The following is a 23,057-nucleotide window of genomic DNA, read 5'->3' on the forward strand; positions in this document are numbered from 1 at the left end:
TTCCTGGGACTAAAGATCCCAACATGGTCTCAACGTCGTCACCCTCTCAACACACACCTTTCCTGCACACGTAATCCTGCCTTTCTCCGTCAGGGCCCTATCCTACCAGGAAAAAAAGCAAGCCGCTCAAAAAGGCCGATGCCAGGGAAATCGAGGAAACACTGCCAGTTTCCAAATTTATGCTGTCTACATGTCCCCGCCTCCGGTGCAAGGCTGCCTATGTGGCCGGGCTCCGAAGGCAAGGCCGAAATCCTGGCAGCCTGGGCCCCAGCAGTCCAATGCTTTATGGACGTGGGGACACGGATGACCTGTCCGCCACATACAGGAGGGATCCTTGGGCCCTTCACTGGCTCGCCATTCAGCTCCACGACGTCCACTACTGGCCCTGGCCTTTGCTTTGGCTGGTGCCCCATTAAACGTGTGCTCCGGAGCGATGTTTCTCCACCCATCACTAGCATTCTGCCACCAGGGGATATGTGAGTGTGGGAGTCACCATTTGTCACTGGCAGCAGTGTCACAAGTCACTAGACTTCCAGCTACCCGCTGACCTAGGCTGCCTTCTGCCCCAGGCAAGGTCCCGAATCCTTTATCCCAGATGCTGACACCTGGCCACTGGCGGACATTGATTTTTATCAACACAGAGGTCCGAGTGAGGGTCAGAGGGCCAGGTAGGTGAAGTGAAGGCCAGGTGGGCGGGGCTAAGGCTTCTTTGCCATCACCATAGAGACAGTCCCCCCACCGCAAGAGTGGGCGGAGCCTGTGACGGGCCTGGTGACAAGACTGAGCCAATGGCAGAGATCCGGCCCGCCAGGCAGATGACACGGGGCCCTCCATTGTGACCTATGACACCTAGTGGCCACAGGATTTGAGCACACCCCGGGAAAGGCTACACAGGCACAAGGGAGCCCCTGGTGCGGACTGCTTCAGGGCACTGGCAAAGCACGCCAGGTACCTCTTTCCCACTTTCCTGAGGATATCAGTAGGCAAGGCATCCCCACTCAGCATCTCTTGCCCCTCTCTGTCTCTCTCTGGCTGTGTTCGTTCTCTGAAATCTCTTCCTTCTCCCCCTTGTCACTTCACACCTTCGAGTGCCTGACAGAGGGCCTAGAGACCAAAGAGCAAAGGGGCAAGGCCTCTGGCTCTACTGCTTGCCCATGGGGAGAGAAGTTCTGGTAGTCTATCTGGAAGGTCTAGAGAGTAGTGATTGACTGGGGAGCTATGTCACCATCGGACCTGGCCAGGTGAAGCTTGACATCACCGTGGGACCTGGCCAGGTGAAGCTTGACATCACCGTGGGACCTGGCCAGGTGAAGCTCGCTGACAAGTGGCAGCCTCTCCGGAGACTACTAATTCCGCTGATAACATTCTATGCAAATACCCGGCTGAGTGCCATGGGCAGAAAACATTGACACATACCTGCCAGAGGCCTATTCTGGGTCTGAAGAGTCCACCCTGGTCTCCAGCAACTCATCAGCTCAGCACACACTTTGCCTGGACGCATGGAAACCGCCTCTCTCCACGAATGTCTTCACCTGCTAGGAAACACACGATGTCACTCAGCCAAAGGAGAGCACAGGCAAAGTCAACTGAAGCCCCTATTTTCAAGATTTTGTCCTCTGCTGCTCCACAGCCTCCGGTGGCACCCTGCATGTGCGTCACTTCTCGGTAGACAAGGCCGAAATCCGGGCATCCAGGGCCCCAGCCGTCCAGAGTCTACGGATGGCGGCATATGGATCACCTCTTTGCCTCGTACAGCAGGGAGGCCTGGGCCCTAGACTGGCTCCGCTAGAGCTCCACGACCTCAGCTATTTTCCCTGACCTTTGGCCCGTGCCCTCGTGAGTGTGTCATCTCTACTTCCACTTCTCTTCCCACCACACTGAATCCGCCACCTGCGGATACCTGAGCGTGGACATCAACATCTATCACTGGCTGCAGTGTCACAGCTCACTAGGTGTCTAGGCTCAGGCTGACCTTGGCTGTCTTCTGCCCAGGCAAGGAGCCTAATCCTTCCAAGGAAATGAGGACACCTGCTCACTGGCCGACATCCTTTCTTTCATCCACACAGCGGTCTAGATGAGGGTCAAGGGGCCAGGTGGGCCAGGTGAAGGCTGAGTGTGGGGCCTAAGGCTTCTTTCCCAATCACCATGGAGACAGCCACCGGAAGGCTGGGCGGAACTTCTGACGGGGACGAGTCACAAACACTGAGCCAATAGGAGAGGTCCAGCCTAACCGGCCAGTTCCGCAGAGCCCTCCATTTTACCCATGGACAGACAACGGCCCCTTGCGTCTTTGGCCACAAAATCGAGGGCACCCAGGGAATAACTTCACAGTAGGCAACCCCTGATGTGAACACGTTCGACACACTGGGACAGCAGGCAGGTACCTCTTTTCCACTTACGCTAGGATATCACTAGGCAAGGCGCCCTTCCTCAGCATCTGTGGCCTCTCTGTATGTGTTCGCTCGGAGGAATCTCTTCATTCTACCCCTGAGACACATCACAAGTATGAGGGGCCTGAGAGAGAGCCTAGAGATGGAACGGGGGAGGCTTCTGGCTGTACTGCTTCCCCGTGGGTAGAGAATAGCAGGTAGTCTCTCTGGAAGGTCTTAGCTTCTGTTGACTGACATGCGCAATACAGTAGGGGCAGACCCTGGCCAGGTGGAGCTTGTGGGCAGATGCAACCTCTCCGGTGACGAATAATTGCGCTGCTGCTTTGTCTGGTGAAAACCTCCCCCCGCCAAGGGGGATGGGTAGAGAACATTGACCCACACCCGCCAGGGGCCTTTCCTGGGACTAAAGATCCCAACGTGGTCTCAACGTCGTCACCCTCTCAACACACACCTTTCCTGCACACGTAATCCTGCCTTTCTCCGTCAGGGCCCTATCCTACCAGGAAAAAAAGCAAGCCGCTCAAAAAGGCCGATGCCAGGGAAATCGAGGAAACACTGCCAGTTTCCAAATTTATGCTGTCTACATGTCCCCGCCTCCGGTGCAAGGCTGCCTATGTGGCCGGGCTCCGAAGGCAAGGCCGAAATCCTGGCAGCCTGGGACCCAGCAGTCCAATGCTTTATGGACGTGGGGACACGGATGACCTGTCCGCCACATACAGGAGGGATCCTTGGGCCCTTCACTGGCTCGCCATTCAGCTCCACGACGTCCACTACTGGCCCTGGCCTTTGCTTTGGCTGGTGCCCCATTAAACGTGTGCTCCGGAGCGATGTTTCTCCACCCATCACTAGCATTCTGCCACCAGGGGATATGTCAGTGTGGGAGTCACCATTTGTCACTGGCAGCAGTGTCACAAGTCACTAGACTTCCAGCTACCCGCTGACCTAGGCTGCCTTCTGCCCCAGGCAAGGTCCCGAATCCTTTATCCCAGATGCTGACACCTGGCCACTGGCGGACATTGATTTTTATCAACACAGAGGTCTGAGTGAGGGTCAGAGGGCCAGGTAGGTGAAGTGAAGGCCAGGTGGTCGGGGCTGAGGCTTCTTTGCCATCACCAGAGACAGTCCCCCCACCGCAAGAGTGGGCGGAGCTTGTGATGGGCCTGGTGACAAGACTGAGCCAATGGCAGAGATCCGGCCCGCCAGGCAGATGACACGGGGCCCTCCATTGTGACCTATGACACCTAGTGGCCACAGGATTTGAGCACACCCCGGGAAAGGCTACGCAGGCACAAGGGAGCCCCTGGTGTGGACTGCTTCAGGGCATTGGCAGACCACACCAGGTACCTCTTTCCCACTTTCCTGAGGATATCAGTAGGCAAGGCATCCCCACTCAGCATCTCTTGCCCCTCTCTGTCTCTCTCTGGCTGTGTTCGTTCTCTGAAATCTCTTCCTTCTCCCCCTTGTCACTTCACACCTTCGAGTGCCTGACAGAGGGCCTAGAGACCAAAGAGCAAAGGGGGAAGGCCTCTGGCTCTACTGCTTGCCCATGGGGAGAGAAGTTCTGGTAGTCTATCTGGAAGGTCTAGAGAGTAGTGATTGATTGGGGAGCTACATCACCATGGGACCTGGCCAGGTGAAGCTCGCTGACAAGTGGCAGCCTCTCCGGAGACTACTAATTCCGCTGATAACATTCTATGCAAATAACCGGCTGAGTGCCATGGGCAGAAAACATTGACACATACCTGCCAGACGCCTATTCTGGTCTGAAGAGTCCACCCTGGTCTCCAGCAACTCATCAGCTCAGCACACACTTTGCCTGGACGCATGGAAACCGCCTCTCTCCACGAATGTCTTCACCTGCTAGGAAACACACGATGTCACTCAGCCAAAGGAGAGCACAGGCAAAGTCAACTGAAGCCCCCATTTTCAAGATTTTGTCCTCTGCTGCTCCACAGCCTCCGGTGGCACCCTGCATGTGCGTCACTTCTCGGTAGACAAGGCCGAAATCCGGGCATCCGGGGCCCCAGCCGTCCAGAGTCTACGGATGGCGGCATATGGATCACCTCTTTGCCTCGTACAGCAGGGAGGCCTGGGCCCTAGACTGGCTCCGCTAGAGCTCCACGACCTCAGCTATTTTCCCTGACCTTTGGCCCGTGCCCTCGTGAGTGTGTCATCTCTACTTCCACTTCTCTTCCCACCACACTGAATCCGCCACCTGCGGATACCTGAGCGTGGACATCAACATCTATCACTGGCTGCAGTGTCACAGCTCACTAGGTGTCTAGGCTCAGGCTGACCTTGGCTGTCTTCTGCCCAGGCAAGGAGCCTAATCCTTCCAAGGAAATGAGGACACCTGCTCACTGGCCGACATCCTTTCTTTCATCCACACAGCGGTCTAGATGAGGGTCAAGGGGCCAGGTGGGCCAGGTGAAGGCTGAGTGTGGGGCCTAAGGCTTCTTTCCCAATCACCATGGAGACAGCCACCGGAAGGCTGGGCGGAACTTCTGACGGGGACGAGTCACAAACACTGAGCCAATAGGAGAGGTCCAGCCTAAGCGGCCAGTTCCGCAGAGCCCTCCATTTTACCCATGGACAGACAACGGCCCCTTGCGTCTTTGGCCACAGAATCGAGGGCACCCAGGGAATAACTTCACAGTAGGCAACCCCTGATGTGAACACGTTCGACACACTGGGACAGCAGGCAGGTACCTCTTTTCCACTTACGCTGGGATATCACTAGGCAAGGCGCCCTTCCTCAGCATCTGTGGCCTCTCTGTATGTGTTCGCTCGGAGGAATCTCTTCATTCTACCCCTGAGACACATCACAAGTATGAGGGGCCTGAGAGAGAGCCTAGAGATGGAACGGGGGAGACTTCTGGCTGTACTGCTTCCCCGTGGGTAGAGAATAGCAGGTAGTCTCTCTGGAAGGTCTTAGCTTCCGTTGACTGACATGCGCAATACAGTAGGGGCGGACCCTGGCCAGGTGGAGCTTGTGGGCAGATGCAACCTCTCCGGCCACGAATAATTGCGCTGCTGCTTTGTCTGGTGAAAACCTCCCCCCGCCAAGGGGGATGGGTAGAGAACATTGACCCACACCCGCCAGGGGCCTTTCCTGGGACTAAAGATCCCAACGTGGTCTCAACGTCGTCACCCTCTCAACACACACCTTTCCTGCACACGTAATCCTGCCTTTCTCCGTCAGGGCCCTATCCTACCAGGAAAAAAAGCAAGCCGCTCAAAAAGGCCGATGCCAGGGAAATCGAGGAAACACTGCCAGTTTCCAAATTTTTGCTGTCTACACGTCCCCGCCTCCGGTGCAAGGCTGCCTATGTGGCCGGGCTCCGAAGGCAGGGCCGAAATCCTGGCAGCCTGGGCCCCAGCGGTGCAATGGTTGATGGACGTGGGGACACGGATGACCCGTTCGCCACATACACGAGGGATCCTTGGGCCCTTCACTGGCTCGCCATTCAGCTCCACGACGTCCACTACTGGCCCTGGCCTTTGCTTTGGCTGGTGCCCCATTAAACGTGTGCTCCGGAGCGATGTTTCTCCACCCATCACTAGCATTCTGCCACCAGGGGATATGTGAGTGTGGGAGTCACCATTTGTCACTGGCAGCAGTGTCACAAGTCACTAGACTTCCAGCTACCCGCTGACCTAGGCTGCCTTCTGCCCCAGGCAAGGTCCCGAATCCTTTATCCCAGATGCTGACACCTGGGCACTGGCGGACATTGATTTTTATCAACACAGAGGTCTGAGTGAGGGTCAGAGGGCCAGGTAGGTGAAGTGAAGGCCAGGTGGGCGGGGCTAAGGCTTCTTTGCCATCACCATAGAGACAGTCCCCCCACCGCAAGAGTGGGCGGAGCTTGGGATGGGCCTGGTGACAAGACTGAGCCAATGGCAGAGATCCGGCCCGCCAGGCAGATGACACAGGGCCCTCCATTGTGACCTATGACCCCTAGTGGCCACAGGATTTGAGCACACCCCGGGAAAGGCTACGCAGGCACAAGGGAGCCCCTGGTGCGGACTGCTTCAGGGCATTGGCAGAGCACGCCAGGTACCTCTTTCCCACTTTCCTCAGGATATCAGTAGGCAAGGCATTCCCACTCAGCATCTCTTGCCTCTCTCTGTCTCTCTCTGCTTGTGTTCGTTCTCTGAAATCTCTTCCTTCTCCCCCTTGTCACTTCACACCTTGGAGTGCCTGACAGAGGGCCTTCACACGAAAGAACAAAGGGGGAAGGCCTCTGGCTCTACTGCTTGCCCATGGGGAGAGAAGTTCTGGTAGTCTATCTGGAAGGTCTAGAGAGCAGTGATTGATTGGGGAGCTACATCACGGGCGGACCTGGCCAGGTGAAGCTCGCTGACAAGTGGCAGCCTCTCCGGAGACTACTAATTCCGCTGATAACAGTCTATGCAAATAACCGGCTGAGTGCCATGGGCAGAAAACATTGACACATACCTGCCAGAGGCCTATTCTGGGTCTGAAGAGTCCACCCTGGTCTCCAGCAATTCATCATCTCAGCACACACTTTGCCTGCACTCGTGGAAACCGCGACTCTCCACGAATGTCTTCACCTGCTAGGAAACACACGATGTCACTCAGCCAAAGGAGAGCACAGGCAAAGTCAACTGAAGCCCCCATTTTCAAGATTTTGCCCTCTGCTGCTCCACAGCCTCCGGTGGCACACTGCATGTGCGTCACTTCTCGGTAGACAAGGCCGAAATCCGGGCATCCGGGGCCCCAGCCGTCCAGAGTCTACGGATGGCGGCATATGGATCACCTCTTTGCCTCGTACAGCAGGGAGGCCTGGGCCCTAGACTGGCTCCGCTAGAGCTCCACGACCTCAGCTATTTTCCCTGACCTTTGGCCCGTGCCCTCGTGAGTGTGTCATCTCTACTTCCACTTCTCTTCCCACCACACTGAATCCGCCACCTGCGGATACCTGAGCGTGGACATCAACATCTATCACTGGCTGCAGTGTCACAGGTCACTAGGTGTCTAGGCTCAGGCTGACCTTGGCTGTCTTCTGCCCAGGCAAGGAGCCTAATCCTTCCAAGGAAATGAGGACACGTGCTCACTGGCCGACATCCTTCCTTTCATCCACACAGCGGTCTAGATGAGGGTAAAGAGGCCAGGGAGGCCAGGTGAGGGCTGAGTGTGGGGCCTAAGGCTTCTTTCCCAATCACCATGGTGACAGCCACCGGAAGGCTGGGCGGAACTTCTGACGGGGACGAGTCACAAACACTCAGCCAATAGGAGAGGTCCAGCCTAACCGGCCAGTTCCGCAGAGCCCTCCATTTTACCCATGGACAGACAACGGCCCCTTGCGTCTTTGGCCACAAAATCGAGGGCACCCAGGGAATAACTTCACAGTAGGCAACCCCGGATGTGAACACGTTCGACACACTGGGACAGCAGGCAGGTACCTCTTTTCCACTTAACGCTAGGATATCACGAGGCAAGGCGCCCTTCCTCAGCATCTGTGGCCTCTCTGTATGTGTTCACTCAGAGGAAACTCTTCATTCTACCCCTGAGACACATCACAAGTATGAGGGGCCTGAGAGAGAGCCTAGAGATCAACGGGGGAGGCTTCTGGCTGTACTGCTTCCCCGTGGGGACAGAATAGCAGGTAGTCTCTCTGGAAGGTCTTAGCTTCTGTTGACTGACACGCGCAATACAGTAGGGGCGGACCCTGGCCAGGTGGACCTTGTGGGCAGATGCAACCTCTCCGGCGACGAATAATTGCGCTCCTGCTTTGTATGGTGAAAACCTCCCCCCGCCAAGGGGGATGGGTACAGAACATTGACCCACACCCGCCAGGGGCCTTTCCTGGACTAAAGATCCCAACGTGGTCTCAACGTCGTCACCCTCTCAACACACACCTTTCCTGCACACGTAATCCTGCCTTTCTCCGTCAGGGCCCTATCCTACCAGGAAAAAAAGCAAGCCGCTCAAAAAGGCCGATGCCAGGGAAATCGAGGAAACACTGCCAGTTTCCAAATTTTTGCTGTCTACACGTCCCCGCCTCCGGTGCAAGGCTGCCTATGTGGCCGGGCTCCGAAGGCAAGGCCGAAATCCTGGCAGCCTGGGCCCCAGCGGTGCAATGGTTGATGGACGTGGGGACACGGATGACCCGTTCGCCACATACACGAGGGATCCTTGGGCCCTTCACTGGCTCGCCATTCAGCTCCACGACGTCCACTACTGGCCCTGGCCTTTGCTTTGGCTGGTGCCCCATTAAACGTGTGCTCCGGAGCGATGTTTCTCCACCCATCACTAGCATTCTGCCACCAGGGGATATGTCAGTGTGGGAGTCACCATTTGTCACTGGCAGCAGTGTCACAAGCCACTAGACTTCCAGCTACCCGCTGACCTAGGCTGCCTTCTGCCCCAGGCAAGGTCCCGAATCCTTTATCCCAGATGCTGACACCTGGGCACTGGCGGACATTGATTTTTATCAACACAGAGGTCTGAGTGAGGGTCAGAGGGCCAGGTAGGTGAAGTGAAGGCCAGGTGGGCGGGGCTAAGGCTTCTTTGCCATCACCATAGAGACAGTCCCCCCACCGCAAGAGTGGGCGGAGCTTGGGATGGGCCTGGTGACAAGACTGAGCCAATGGCAGAGATCCGGCCCGCCAGGCAGATGACACAGGGCCCTCCATTGTGACCTATGACCCCTAGTGGCCACAGGATTTGAGCACACCCCGGGAAAGGCTACACAGGCACAAGGGAGCCCCTGGTGCGGACTGCTTCAGGGCATTGGCAGAGCACGCCAGGTACCTCTTTCCCACTTTCCTCAGGATATCAGTACGCAAGGCATCCCCACTCAGCATCTCTTGCCTCTCTCTGTCTCTCTCTGCTTGTGTTCCTTCTCTGAAATCTCTTCCTTCTCCCCCTTGTCACTTCACACCTTGGAGTGCCTGACAGAGGGCCTTCACACGAAAGAACAAAGGGGGAAGGCCTCTGGCTCTACTGCTTGCCCATGGGGAGAGAAGTTCTGGTAGTCTATCTGGAAGGTCTAGAGAGCAGTGATTGATTGGGGAGCTACATCAGGGGCGGACCTGGCCAGGTGAAGCTCGCTGACAAGTGGCAGCCTCTCCGGAGACTACTAATTCTGCTGCTAACATTCTATGCAAATAACCGGCTGAGTGCCATGGGCAGAAAACATTGACACATACCTGCCAGAGGCCTATTCTGGGTCTGAAGAGTCCACCCTGGTCTCCAGCAACTCATCATCTCAGCACACACTTTGCCTGCACGCGTGGAAACCGCCTCTCTCCACGAATGTCTTCACCTGCTAGGAAGCACACGATGTCACTCAGCCAAAGGAGAGCACAGGCAAAGTCAACTGAAGCCCCCATTTTCAAGATTTTGCCCTCTGCTGCTCCACAGCCTCCGGTGGCACACTGCATGTGCGTCACTTCTCGGTAGACAAGGACGAAATCCGGGCATCCGGGGCCCCAGCCGTCCAGAGTCTACGGATGGCGGCATATGGATCACCTCTTTGCCTCGTACAGCAGGGAGGCCTGGGCCCTAGACTGGCTCCGCTAGAGCTCCACGACCTCAGCTATTTTCCCTGACCTTTGGCCCGTGCCCTCGTGAGTGTGTCATCTCTACTTCCACTTCTCTTCCCACCACACTGAATCCGCCACCTGCGGATACCTGAGCGTGGACATCAACATCTATCACTGGCTGCAGTGTCACAGCTCACTAGGTGTCTAGGCTCAGGCTGACCTTGGCTGTCTTCTGCCCAGGCAAGGAGCCTAATCCTTCCAAGGAAATGAGGACACCTGCTCACTGGCCGACATCCTTTCTTTCATCCACACAGCGGTCTAGATGAGGGTAAAGAGGCCAGGGAGGCCAGGTGAGGGCTGAGTGTGGGGCCTAAGGCTTCTTTCCCAATCACCATGGTGACAGCCACCGGAAGGCTGGGCGGAACTTCTGACGGGGACGAGTCACAAACACTCAGCCAATAGGAGAGGTCCAGCCTAACCGGCCAGTTCCGCAGAGCCCTCCATTTTACCCATGGACAGACAACGGCCCCTTGCGTCTTTGGCCACAAAATCGAGGGCACCCAGGGAATAACTTCACAGTAGGCAACCCCGGATGTGAACACGTTCGACACGCTGGGACAGCAGGCAGGTGCCTCTTTTCCACTTATGCTGGGATATCACTAGGCAAGGCGCCCTTCCTCAGCATCTGTGGCCTCTCTGTATGTGTTCACTCAGAGGAAACTCTTCATTCTACCCCTGAGACACATCACAAGTATGAGGGGCCTGAGAGAGAGCCTAGAGATGGAACGGGGGAGGCTTCTGGCTGTACTGCTTCCCCGTGGGGACAGAATAGCAGGTAGTCTCTCTGGAAGGTCTTAGCTTCTGTTGACTGACACGCGCAATACAGTAGGGGCGGACCCTGGCCAGGTGGAGCTTGTGGGCAGATGCAACCTCTCCGGCGACGAATAATTGCGCTGCTGCTTTGTATGGTGAAAACCTCCCCCCGCCAAGGGGGATGGGTACAGAACATTGACCCACACCCGCCAGGGGCCTTTCCTGGACTAAAGATCCCAACGTGGTCTCAACGTCGTCACCCTCTCAACACACACCTTTCCTGCACACGTAATCCTGCCTTTCTCCGTCAGGGCCCTATCCTACCAGGAAAAAAAGCAAGCCACTCAAAAAGGCCGATGCCAGGGAAATCGAGGAAACACTGCCAGTTTCCAAATTTTTGCTGTCTACACGTCCCCGCCTCCGGTGCAAGGCTGCCTATGTGGCCGGGCTCCGAAGGCAAGGCCGAAATCCTGGCAGCCTGGGCCCCAGCAGTGCAATGGTTGATGGACGTGGGGACACGGATGACCCGTTCGCCACATACACGAGGGATCCTTGGGCCCTTCACTGGCTCGCCATTCAGCTCCACGACGTCCACTACTGGCCCTGGCCTTTGCTTTGGCTGGTGCCCCATTAAACGTGTGCTCCGGAGCGATGTTTCTTCACCCATCACTAGCATTCTGCCACCAGGGGATATGTCAGTGTGGGAGTCACCATTTGTCACTGGCAGCAGTGTCACAAGCCACTAGACTTCCAGCTACCCGCTGACCTAGGCTGCCTTCTGCCCCAGGCAAGGTCCCGAATCCTTTATCCCAGATGCTGACACCTGGGCACTGGCGGACATTGATTTTTATCAACACAGAGGTCTGAGTGAGGGTCAGAGGGCCAGGTAGGTGAAGTGAAGGCCAGGTGGGCGGGGCTAAGGCTTCTTTGCCATCACCATAGAGACAGTCCCCCCACCGCAAGAGTGGGCGGAGCTTGGGATGGGCCTGGTGACAAGACTGAGCCAATGGCAGAGATCCGGCCCGCCAGGCAGATGACACAGGGCCCTCCATTGTGACCTATGACCCCTAGTGGCCACAGGATTTGAGCACACCCCGGGAAAGGCTACGCAGGCACAAGGGAGCCCCTGGTGCGGACTGCTTCAGGGCATTGGCAGAGCACGCCAGGTACCTCTTTCCCACTTTCCTCAGGATATCAGTAGGCAAGGCATCCCCACTCAGCATCTCTTGCCTCTCTCTGTCTCTCTCTGCTTGTGTTCCTTCTCTGAAATCTCTTCCTTCTCCCCCTTGTCACTTCACACCTTGGAGTGCCTGACAGAGGGCCTTCACACGAAAGAACAAAGGGGGAAGGCCTCTGGCTCTACTGCTTGCCCATGGGGAGAGAAGTTCTGGTAGTCTATCTGGAAGGTCTAGAGAGCAGTGATTGATTGGGGAGCTACATCAGGGGCGGACCTGGCCAGGTGAAGCTCGCTGACAAGTGGCAGCCTCTCCGGAGACTACTAATTCCGCTGCTAACATTCTATGCAAATAACCGGCTGAGTGCCATGGGCAGAAAACATTGACACATACCTGCCAGAGGCCTATTCTGGGTCTGAAGAGTCCACCCTGGTCTCCAGCAACTCATCAGCTCAGCACACACTTTGCCTGCACGCATGGAAACCGCCTCTCTCCACGAATGTCTTCACCTGCTAGGAAGCACACGATGTCACTCAGCCAAAGGAGAGCACAGGCAAAGTCAACTGAAGCCCCCATTTTCAAGATTTTGCCCTCTGCTGCTCCACAGCCTCCGGTGGCACACTGCATGTGCGTCACTTCTCGGTAGACAAGGACGAAATCCGGGCATCCAGGGCCCCAGCCGTCCACAGTCTACGGATGGCGGCATATGGATCACCTCTTTGCCTCGTACAGCAGGGAGGCCTGGGCCCTAGACTGGCTCCGCTAGAGCTCCACGACCTCAGCTATTTTCCCTGACCTTTGGCCCGTGCCCTCGTGAGTGTGTCATCTCTACTTCCACTTCTCTTCCCACCACACTGAATCCGCCACCTGCGGATACCTGAGCGTGGACATCAACATCTATCACTGGCTGCAGTGTCACAGCTCACTAGGTGTCTAGGCTCAGGCTGACCTTGGCTGTCTTCTGCCCAGGCAAGGAGCCTAATCCTTCCAAGGAAATGAGGACACCTGCTCACTGGCCGACATCCTTTCTTTCATCCACACAGCGGTCTAGATGAGGGTAAAGAGGCCAGGTGGGCCAGGTGAGGGCTGAGTGTGGGGCCTAAGGCTTCTTTCCCAATCACCATGGTGACAGCCACCGGAAGGCTGGGCGGAACTTCTGACGGGGACGAGTCACAAACACTCAGCCAATAGGAGAGGTCCAGCCTAACCGGCCAGTTCCGCAGAGCCCTCCATTTTACCCATGGACAGACAACGGCCCCTTGCGTCTTTGGCCACAAAATCGAGGGCACCCAGGGAATAACTTCACAGTAGGCAACCCCGGATGTGAACACGTTCGACACGCTGGGACAGCAGGCAGGTGCCTCTTTTCCACTTATGCTGGGATATCACTAGGCAAGGCGCCCTTCCTCAGCATCTGTGGCCTCTCTGTATGTGTTCACTCAGAGGAAACTCTTCATTCTACCCCTGAGACACATCACAAGTATGAGGGGCCTGAGAGAGAGCCTAGAGATGGAACGGGGGAGGCTTCTGGCTGTACTGCTTCCCCGTGGGGACAGAATAGCAGGTAGTCTCTCTAGAAGGTCTTAGCTTCTGTTGACTGACACGTGCAATACAGTAGGGGCGGACCCTGGCCAGGTGGAGCTTGTGGGCAGATGCAACCTCTCCGGCGACGAATAATTGCGCTGCTGCTTTGTATGGTGAAAACCTCCCCCCGCCAAGGGGGATGGGTACAGAACATTGACCCACACCCGCCAGGGGCCTTTCCTGGACTAAAGATCCCAACGTGGTCTCAACGTCGTCACCCTCTCAACACACACCTTTCCTGCACACGTAATCCTGCCTTTCTCCGTCAGGGCCCTATCCTACCAGGAAAAAAAGCAAGCTGCTCAAAAAGGCCGATGCCAGGGAAATCGAGGAAACACTGCCAGTTTCCAAATTTTTGCTGTCTACACGTCCCCGCCTCCGGTGCAAGGCTGCCTATGTGGCCGGGCTCCGAAGGCAAGGCCGAAATCCTGGCAGCCTGGGCCCCAGCGGTGCAATGGTTGATGGACGTGGGGACACGGATGACCCGTTCGCCACATACACGAGGGATCCTTGGGCCCTTCACTGGCTCGCCATTCAGCTCCACGACGTCCACTACTGGCCCTGGCCTTTGCTTTGGCTGGTGCCCCATTAAACGCGTGCTCCGGAGCGATGTTTCTCCACCCATCACTAGCATTCTGCCACCAGGGGATATGTCAGTGTGGGAGTCACCATTTGTCACTGGCAGCAGTGTCACAAGCCACTAGACTTCCAGCTACCCGCTGACCTAGGCTGCCTTCTGCCCCAGGCAAGGTCCCGAATCCTTTATCCCAGATGCTGACACCTGGGCACTGGCGGACATTGATTTTTATCAACACAGAGGTCTGAGTGAGGGTCAGAGGGCCAGGTAGGTGAAGTGAAGGCCAGGTGGGTGGGGCTAAGGCTTCTTTGCCATCACCATAGAGACAGTCCCCCCACCGCAAGAGTGGGCGGAGCTTGGGATGGGCCTGGTGACAAGACTGAGCCAATGGCAGAGATCCGGCCCGCCAGGCAGATGACACAGGGCCCTCCATTGTGACCTATGACCCCTAGTGGCCACAGGATTTGAGCACACCCCGGGAAAGGCTACGCAGGCACAAGGGAGCCCCTGGTGCGGACTGCTTCAGGGCATTGGCAGAGCACGCCAGGTACCTCTTTCCCACTTTCCTCAGGATATCAGTAGGCAAGGCATCCCCACTCAGCATCTCTTGCCTCTCTCTGTCTCTCTCTGCTTGTGTTCCTTCTCTGAAATCTCTTCCTTCTCCCCCTTGTCACTTCACACCTTGGAGTGCCTGACAGAGGGCCTTCACACGAAAGAACAAAGGGGGAAGGCCTCTGGCTCTACTGCTTGCCCATGGGGAGAGAAGTTCTGGTAGTCTATCTGGAAGGTCTAGAGAGCAGTGATTGATTGGGGAGCTACATCAGGGGCGGACCTGGCCAGGTGAAGCTCGCTGACAAGTGGCAGCCTCTCCGGAGACTACTAATTCCGCTGCTAACATTCTATGCAAATAACCGGCTGAGTGCCATGGGCAGAAAACATTGACACATACCTGCCAGAGGCCTATTCTGGGTCTGAAGAGTCCACCCTGGTCTCCAGCAACTCATCAGCTCAGCACACACTTTGCCTGCACGCGTGGAAACCGCCTCTCTCCACGAATGTCTTCACCTGCTAGGAAGCACACGATGTCACTCAGCCAAAGGAGAGCACAGGCAAAGTCAACTGAAGCCCCCATTTTCAAGATTTTGCCCTCTGCTGCTCCACAGCCTCCGGTGGCACACTGCATGTGCGTCACTTCTCGGTAGACAAGGACGAAATCCGGGCATCCAGGGCCCCAGCCGTCCACAGTCTACGGATGGCGGCATATGGATCACCTCTTTGCCTCGTACAGCAGGGAGGCCTGGGCCCTAGACTGGCTCCGCTAGAGCTCCAGGACCTCAGCTATTTTCCCTGACTTTTGGCCCGTGCCCTCGTGAGTGTGTCATCTCTACTTCCACTTCTCTTCCCACCACACTGAATCCGCCACCTGCGGATACCTGAGCGTGGACATCAACATCTATCACTGGCTGCAGTGTCACAGCTCACTAGGTGTCTAGGCTCAGGCTGACCTTGGCTGTCTTCTGCCCAGGCAAGGAGCCTAATCCTTCCAAGGAAATGAGGACACGTGCTCACTGGCCGACATCCTTTCTTTCATCCACACAGCGGTCTAGATGAGGGTAAAGAGGCCAGGGAGGCCAGGTGAGGGCTGAGTGTGGGGCCTAAGGCTTCTTTCCCAATCACCATGGTGACAGCCACCGGAAGGCTGGGCGGAACTTCTGACGGGGACGAGTCACAAACACTCAGCCAATAGGAGAGGTCCAGCCTAACCGGCCAGTTCCGCAGAGCCCTCCATTTTACCCATGGACAGACAACGGCCCCTTGCGTCTTTGGCCACAAAATCGAGGGCACCCAGGGAATAACTTCACAGTAGGCAACCCCGGATGTGAACACGTTCGACACACTGGGACAGCAGGCAGGTGCCTCTTTTCCACTTATGCTGGGATATCACTAGGCAAGGCGCCCTTCCTCAGCATCTGTGGCCTCTCTGTATGTGTTCACTCAGAGGAAACTCTTCATTCTACCCCTGAGACACATCACAAGTATGAGGGGCCTGAGAGAGAGCCTAGAGATGGAACGGGGGAGGCTTCTGGCTGTACTGCTTCCCCGTGGGGACAGAATAGCAGGTAGTCTCTCTGGAAGGTCTTAGCTTCTGTGGACTGACACGCGCAATACAGTAGGGGCGGACCCTGGCCAGGTGGAGCTTGTGGGCAGATGCAACCTCTCCGGCGACGAATAATTGCGCTGCTGCTTTGTATGGTGAAAACCTCCCCCGGCCAAGGGGGATGGGTACAGAACATTGACCCACACCCACCAGGGGCCTTTCCTGGACTAAAGATCCCAACGTGGTCTCAACGTCGTCACCCTCTCAACACACACCTTTCCTGCACACGTAATCCTGCCTTTCTCCGTCAGGGTCCTGTCCTACCAGGAAAAAAAGCAAGCTGCTCAAAAAGGCCGATGCCAGGGAAATCGAGGAAACACTGCCAGTTTCCAAATTTTTGCTGTCTACACGTCCCCGCCTCCGGTGCAAGGCTGCCTATGTGGCCGGGCTCCGAAGGCAAGGCCGAAATCCTGGCAGCCTGGGCCCCAGCAGTGCAATGGTTGATGGACGTGGGGACACGGATGACCCGTTCGCCACATACACGAGGGATCCTTGGGCCCTTCACTGGCTCGCCATTCAGCTCCACGACGTCCACTACTGGCCCTGGCCTTTGCTTTGGCTGGTGCCCCATTAAACGTGTGCTCTGGAGCGATGTTTCTCCACCCATCACTAGCATTCTGCCACCAGGGGATATGTCAGTGTGGGAGTCACCATTTGTCACTGGCAGCAGTGTCACAAGCCACTAGAGTTCCAGCTACCCGCTGACCTAGGCTGCCTTCTGCCCCAGGCAAGGTCCCGAATCCTTTATCCCAGATGCTGACACCTGGGCACTGGCGGACATTGATTTTTATCAACACAGAGGTCTGAGTGAGGGTCAGAGGGCCAGGTAGGTGAAGTGAAGGCCAGGTGGGCGGGGCTAAGGCTTCTTTGCCATCACCATAGAGACAGTCCCCCCACCGCAAGAGTGGGCGGAGCTTGGGATGGGCCTGGTGACAAGACTGAGCCAATGGCAGAGATCCGGCCCGCCAGGCAGATGACACAGGGCCCTCCATTGTGACCTATGACCCCTAGTGGCCACAGGATTTGAGCACACCCCGGGAAAGGCTACGCAGGCACAAGGGAGCCCCTGGTGCGGACTGCTTCAGGGCATTGGCAGAGCACGCCAGGTACCTCTTTCCCACTTTCCTCAGGATATCAGTAGGCAAGGCATCCCCACTCAGCATCTCTTGCCTCTCTCTGTCTCTCTCTGCTTGTGTTCCTTCCCTGAAATCTCTTCCTTCTCCCCCTTGTCACTTCACACCTTGGAGTGCCTGACAGAGGGCCTTCACACGAAAGAACAAAGGGGGAAGGCCTCTGGCTCTACTGCTTGCCCATGGGGAGAGAAGTTCTGGTAGTCTATCTGGAAGGTCTAGAGAGCAGTGATTGATTGGGGAGCTACATCAGGGGCGGACCTGGCCAGGTGAAGCTCGCTGACAAGTGGCAGCCTCTCCGGAGACTACTAATTCCGCTGCTAACATTCTATGCAAATAACCGGCTGAGTGCCATGGGCAGAAAACATTGACACATACCTGCCAGAGGCCTATTCTGGGTCTGAAGAGTCCACCCTGGTCTCCAGCAACTCATCAGCTCAGCACACACTTTGCCTGCACGCGTGGAAACCGCCTCTCTCCACGAATGTCTTCACCTGCTAGGAAGCACACGATGTCACTCAGCCAAAGGAGAGCACAGGCAAAGTCAACTGAAGCCCCCATTTTCAAGATTTTGCCCTCTGCTGCTCCACAGCCTCCGGTGGCACACTGCATGTGCGTCACTTCTCGGTAGACAAGGACGAAATCCGGGCATCCAGGGCCCCAGCCGTCCACAGTCTACGGATGGCGGCATATGGATCACCTCTTTGCCTCGTACAGCAGGGAGGCCTGGGCCCTAGACTGGCTCCGCTAGAGCTCCAGGACCTCAGCTATTTTCCCTGACTTTTGGCCCGTGCCCTCGTGAGTGTGTCATCTCTACTTCCACTTCTCTTCCCACCACACTGAATCCGCCACCTGCGGATACCTGAGCGTGGACATCAACATCTATCACTGGCTGCAGTGTCACAGCTCACTAGGTGTCTAGGCTCAGGCTGACCTTGGCTGTCTTCTGCCCAGGCAAGGAGCCTAATCCTTCCAAGGAAATGAGGACACGTGCTCACTGGCCGACATCCTTTCTTTCATCCACACAGCGGTCTAGATGAGGGTAAAGAGGCCAGGGAGGCCAGGTGAGGGCTGAGTGTGGGGCCTAAGGCTTCTTTCCCAATCACCATGGTGACAGCCACCGGAAGGCTGGGCGGAACTTCTGACGGGGACGAGTCACAAACACTCAGCCAATAGGAGAGGTCCAGCCTAACCGGCCAGTTCCGCAGAGCCCTCCATTTTACCCATGGACAGACAACGGCCCCTTGCGTCTTTGGCCACAAAATCGAGGGCACCCAGGGAATAACTTCACAGTAGGCAACCCCGGATGTGAACACGTTCGACACACTGGGACAGCAGGCAGGTGCCTCTTTTCCACTTATGCTGGGATATCACTAGGCAAGGCGCCCTTCCTCAGCATCTGTGGCCTCTCTGTATGTGTTCACTCAGAGGAAACTCTTCATTCTACCCCTGAGACACATCACAAGTATGAGGGGCCTGAGAGAGAGCCTAGAGATGGAACGGGGGAGGCTTCTGGCTGTACTGCTTCCCCGTGGGGACAGAATAGCAGGTAGTCTCTCTGGAAGGTCTTAGCTTCTGTGGACTGACACGCGCAATACAGTAGGGGCGGACCCTGGCCAGGTGGAGCTTGTGGGCAGATGCAACCTCTCCGGCGACGAATAATTGCGCTGCTGCTTTGTATGGTGAAAACCTCCCCCGGCCAAGGGGGATGGGTACAGAACATTGACCCACACCCACCAGGGGCCTTTCCTGGACTAAAGATCCCAACGTGGTCTCAACGTCGTCACCCTCTCAACACACACCTTTCCTGCACACGTAATCCTGCCTTTCTCCGTCAGGGCCCTATCCTACCAGGAAAAAAAGCAAGCTGCTCAAAAAGGCCGATGCCAGGGAAATCGAGGAAACACTGCCAGTTTCCAAATTTTTGCTGTCTACACGTCCCCGCCTCCGGTGCAAGGCTGCCTATGTGGCCGGGCTCCGAAGGCAAGGCCGAAATCCTGGCAGCCTGGGCCCCAGCAGTGCAATGGTTGATGGACGTGGGGACACGGATGACCCGTTCGCCACATACACGAGGGATCCTTGGGCCCTTCACTGGCTCGCCATTCAGCTCCACGACGTCCACTACTGGCCCTGGCCTTTGCTTTGGCTGGTGCCCCATTAAACGTGTGCTCCGGAGCGATGTTTCTCCACCCATCACTAGCATTCTGCCACCAGGGGATATGTCAGTGTGGGAGTCACCATTTGTCACTGGCAGCAGTGTAACAAGCCACTAGACTTCCAGCTACCCGCTGACCTAGGCTGCCTTCTGCCCCAGGCAAGGTCCCGAATCCTTTATCCCAGATGCTGACACCTGGGCACTGGCGGACATTGATTTTTATCAACACAGAGGTCTGAGTGAGGGTCAGAGGGCCAGGTAGGTGAAGTGAAGGCCAGGTGGGCGGGGCTAAGGCTTCTTTGCCATCACCATAGAGACAGTCCCCCCACCGCAAGAGTGGGCGGAGCTTGGGATGGGCCTGGTGACAAGACTGAGCCAATGGCAGAGATCCGGCCCGCCAGGCAGATGACACAGGGCCCTCCATTGTGACCTATGACCCCTAGCGGCCACAGGATTTGAGCACACCCCGGGAAAGGCTACGCAGGCACAAGGGAGCCCCTGGTGCGGACTGCTTCAGGGCATTGGCAGAGCACACCAGGTACCTCTTTCCCACTTTCCTCAGGATATCAGTAGGCAAGGCATCCCCACTCAGCATCTCTTGCCTCTCTCTGTCTCTCTCTGCTTGTGTTCCTTCTCTGAAATCTCTTCCTTCTCCCCCTTGTCACTTCACACCTTGGAGTGCCTGACAGAGGGCCTTGAGACGAAAGAACAAAGGGGGAAGGCCTCTGGCTCTACTGCTTGCCCATGGGGAGAGAAGTTCTGGTAGTCTATCTGGAAGGTCTAGAGAGCAGTGATTGATTGGGGAGCTACATCACGGGCGGACCTGGCCAGGTGAAGCTCGCTGACAAGTGGCAGCCTCTCCGGAGACTACTAATTCCGCTGATAACATTCTATGCAAATAACCGGCTGAGTGCCATGGGCAGAAAACATTGACACATACCTGCCAGAGGCCTATTCTGGGTCTGAAGAGTCCACCCTGGTCTCCAGCAACTCATCATCTCAGCACACACTTTGCCTGCACGCGTGGAAACCGCCTCTCTCCACGAATGTCTTCACCTGCTAGGAAGCACACGATGTCACTCAGCCAAAGGAGAACACAGGCAAAGTCAAATGAAGCCCCCATTTTCAAGATTTTGCCCTCTGCTGCTCCACAGCCTCCGGTGGCACACTGCATGTGCGTCACTTCTCGGTAGACAAGGACGAAATCCGGGCATCCAGGGCCCCAGCCGTCCAGAGTCTACGGATGGCGGCATATGGATCACCTCTTTGCCTCGTACAGCAGGGAGGCCTGGGCCCTAGACTGGCTCCGCTAGAGCTCCACGACCTCAGCTATTTTCCCTGACCTTTGGCCCGTGCCCTCGTGAGTGTGTCATCTCTACTTCCACTTCTCTTCCCACCACACTGAATCCGCCACCTGCGGATACCTGAGCGTGGACATCAACATCTATCACTGGCTGCAGTGTCACAGCTCACTAGGTGTCTAGGCTCAGGCTGACCTTGGCTGTCTTCTGCCCAGGCAAGGAGCCTAATCCTTCCAAGGAAATGAGGACACCTGCTCACTGGCCGACATCCTTTCTTTCATCCACACAGCGGTCTAGATGAGGGTCAAGGGGCCAGGTGGGCCAGGTGAAGGCTGAGTGTGGGGCCTAAGGCTTCTTTCCCAATCACCATGGTGACAGCCACCGGAAGGCTGGGCGGAACTTCTGACGGGGACGAGTCACAAACACTGAGCCAATAGGAGAGGTCCAGCCTAACTGGCCAGTTCCGCAGAGCCCTCCATTTTAACCATGGACAGACAACGGCCCCTTGCGTCTTTGGCCACAAAATCGAGGGCACCCAGGGAATAACTTCACAGTAGGCAACCCCGGATGTGAACACGTTCGACACACTGGGACAGCAGGCAGGTGCCTCTTTTCCACTTATGCTGGGATATCACTAGGCAAGGCGCCCTTCCTCAGCATCTGTGGCCTCTCTGTATGTGTTCACTCAGAGGAAACTCTTCATTCTACCCCTGAGACACATCACAAGTATGAGGGGCCTGAGAGAGAGCCTAGAGATGGAACGGGGGAGGCTTCTGGCTGTACTGCTTCCCCGTGGGGACAGAATAGCAGGTAGTCTCTCTGGAAGGTCTTAGCTTCTGTTGACTGACACGCGCAATACAGTAGGGGCGGACCCTGGCCAGGTGGAGCTTGTAGGCAGATGCAACCTCTCCGGCGACGAATAATTGCGCTGCTGCTTTGTATGGTGAAAACCTCCCCCCGCCAAGGGGGATGGGTACAGAAAATTGACCCACACCCGCCAGGGGCCTTTCCTGGACTAAAGATCCCAACGTGGTCTCAACGTCGTCACCCTCTCAACACACACCTTTCCTGCACACGTAATCCTGCCTTTCTCCGTCAGGGCCCTATCCTACCAGGAAAAAAAGCAAGCTGCTCAAAAAGCCGATGCCAGGGAAATCGAGGAAACACTGCCAGTTTCCAAATTTTTGCTGTCTACACGTCCCCGCCTCCGGTGCAAGGCTGCCTATGTGGCCGGGCTCCGAAGGCAAGGCCGAAATCCTGGCAGCCTGGGCCCCAGCAGTGCAATGGTTGATGGACGTGGGGACACGGATGACCCGTTCGCCACATACACGAGGGATCCTTGGGCCCTTCACTGGCTCGCCATTCAGCTCCACGACGTCCACTACTGGCCCTGGCCTTTGCTTTGGCTGGTGCCCCATTAAACGTGTGCTCCGGAGCGATGTTTCTCCACCCATCACTAGCATTCTGCCACCAGGGGATATGTCAGTGTGGGAGTCACCATTTGTCACTGGCAGCAGTGTCACAAGCCACTAGACTTCCAGCTACCCGCTGACCTAGGCTGCCTTCTGCCCCAGGCAAGGTCCCGAATCCTTTATCCCAGATGCTGACACCTGGGCACTGGCGGACATTGATTTTTATCAACACAGAGGTCTGAGTGAGGGTCAGAGGGCCAGGTAGGTGAAGTGAAGGCCAGGTGGGCGGGGCTAAGGCTTCTTTGCCATCACCATAGAGACAGTCCCCCCACCGCAAGAGTGGGCGGAGCTTGGGATGGGCCTGGTGACAAGACTGAGCCAATGGCAGAGATCCGGCCCGCCAGGCAGATGACACAGGGCCCTCCATTGTGACCTATGACCCCTAGCGGCCACAGGATTTGAGCACACCCCGGGAAAGGCTACGCAGGCACAAGGGAGCCCCTGGTGCGGACTGCTTCAGGGCATTGGCAGAGCACACCAGGTACCTCTTTCCCACTTTCCTCAGGATATCAGTAGGCAAGGCATCCCCACTCAGCATCTCTTGCCTCTCTCTGTCTCTCTCTGCTTGTGTTCCTTCTCTGAAATCTCTTCCTTCTCCCCCTTGTCACTTCACACCTTGGAGTGCCTGACAGAGGGCCTTGAGACGAAAGAACAAAGGGGGAAGGCCTCTGGCTCTACTGCTTGCCCATGGGGAGAGAAGTTCTGGTAGTCTATCTGGAAGGTCTAGAGAGCAGTGATTGATTGGGGAGCTACATCACGGGCGGACCTGGCCAGGTGAAGCTCGCTGACA

Source organism: Elephas maximus, chromosome 14 (assembly GCF_024166365.1).
Source record: "Elephas maximus indicus isolate mEleMax1 chromosome 14, mEleMax1 primary haplotype, whole genome shotgun sequence".
Classification (NCBI taxonomy): domain Eukaryota; kingdom Metazoa; phylum Chordata; class Mammalia; order Proboscidea; family Elephantidae; genus Elephas; species Elephas maximus.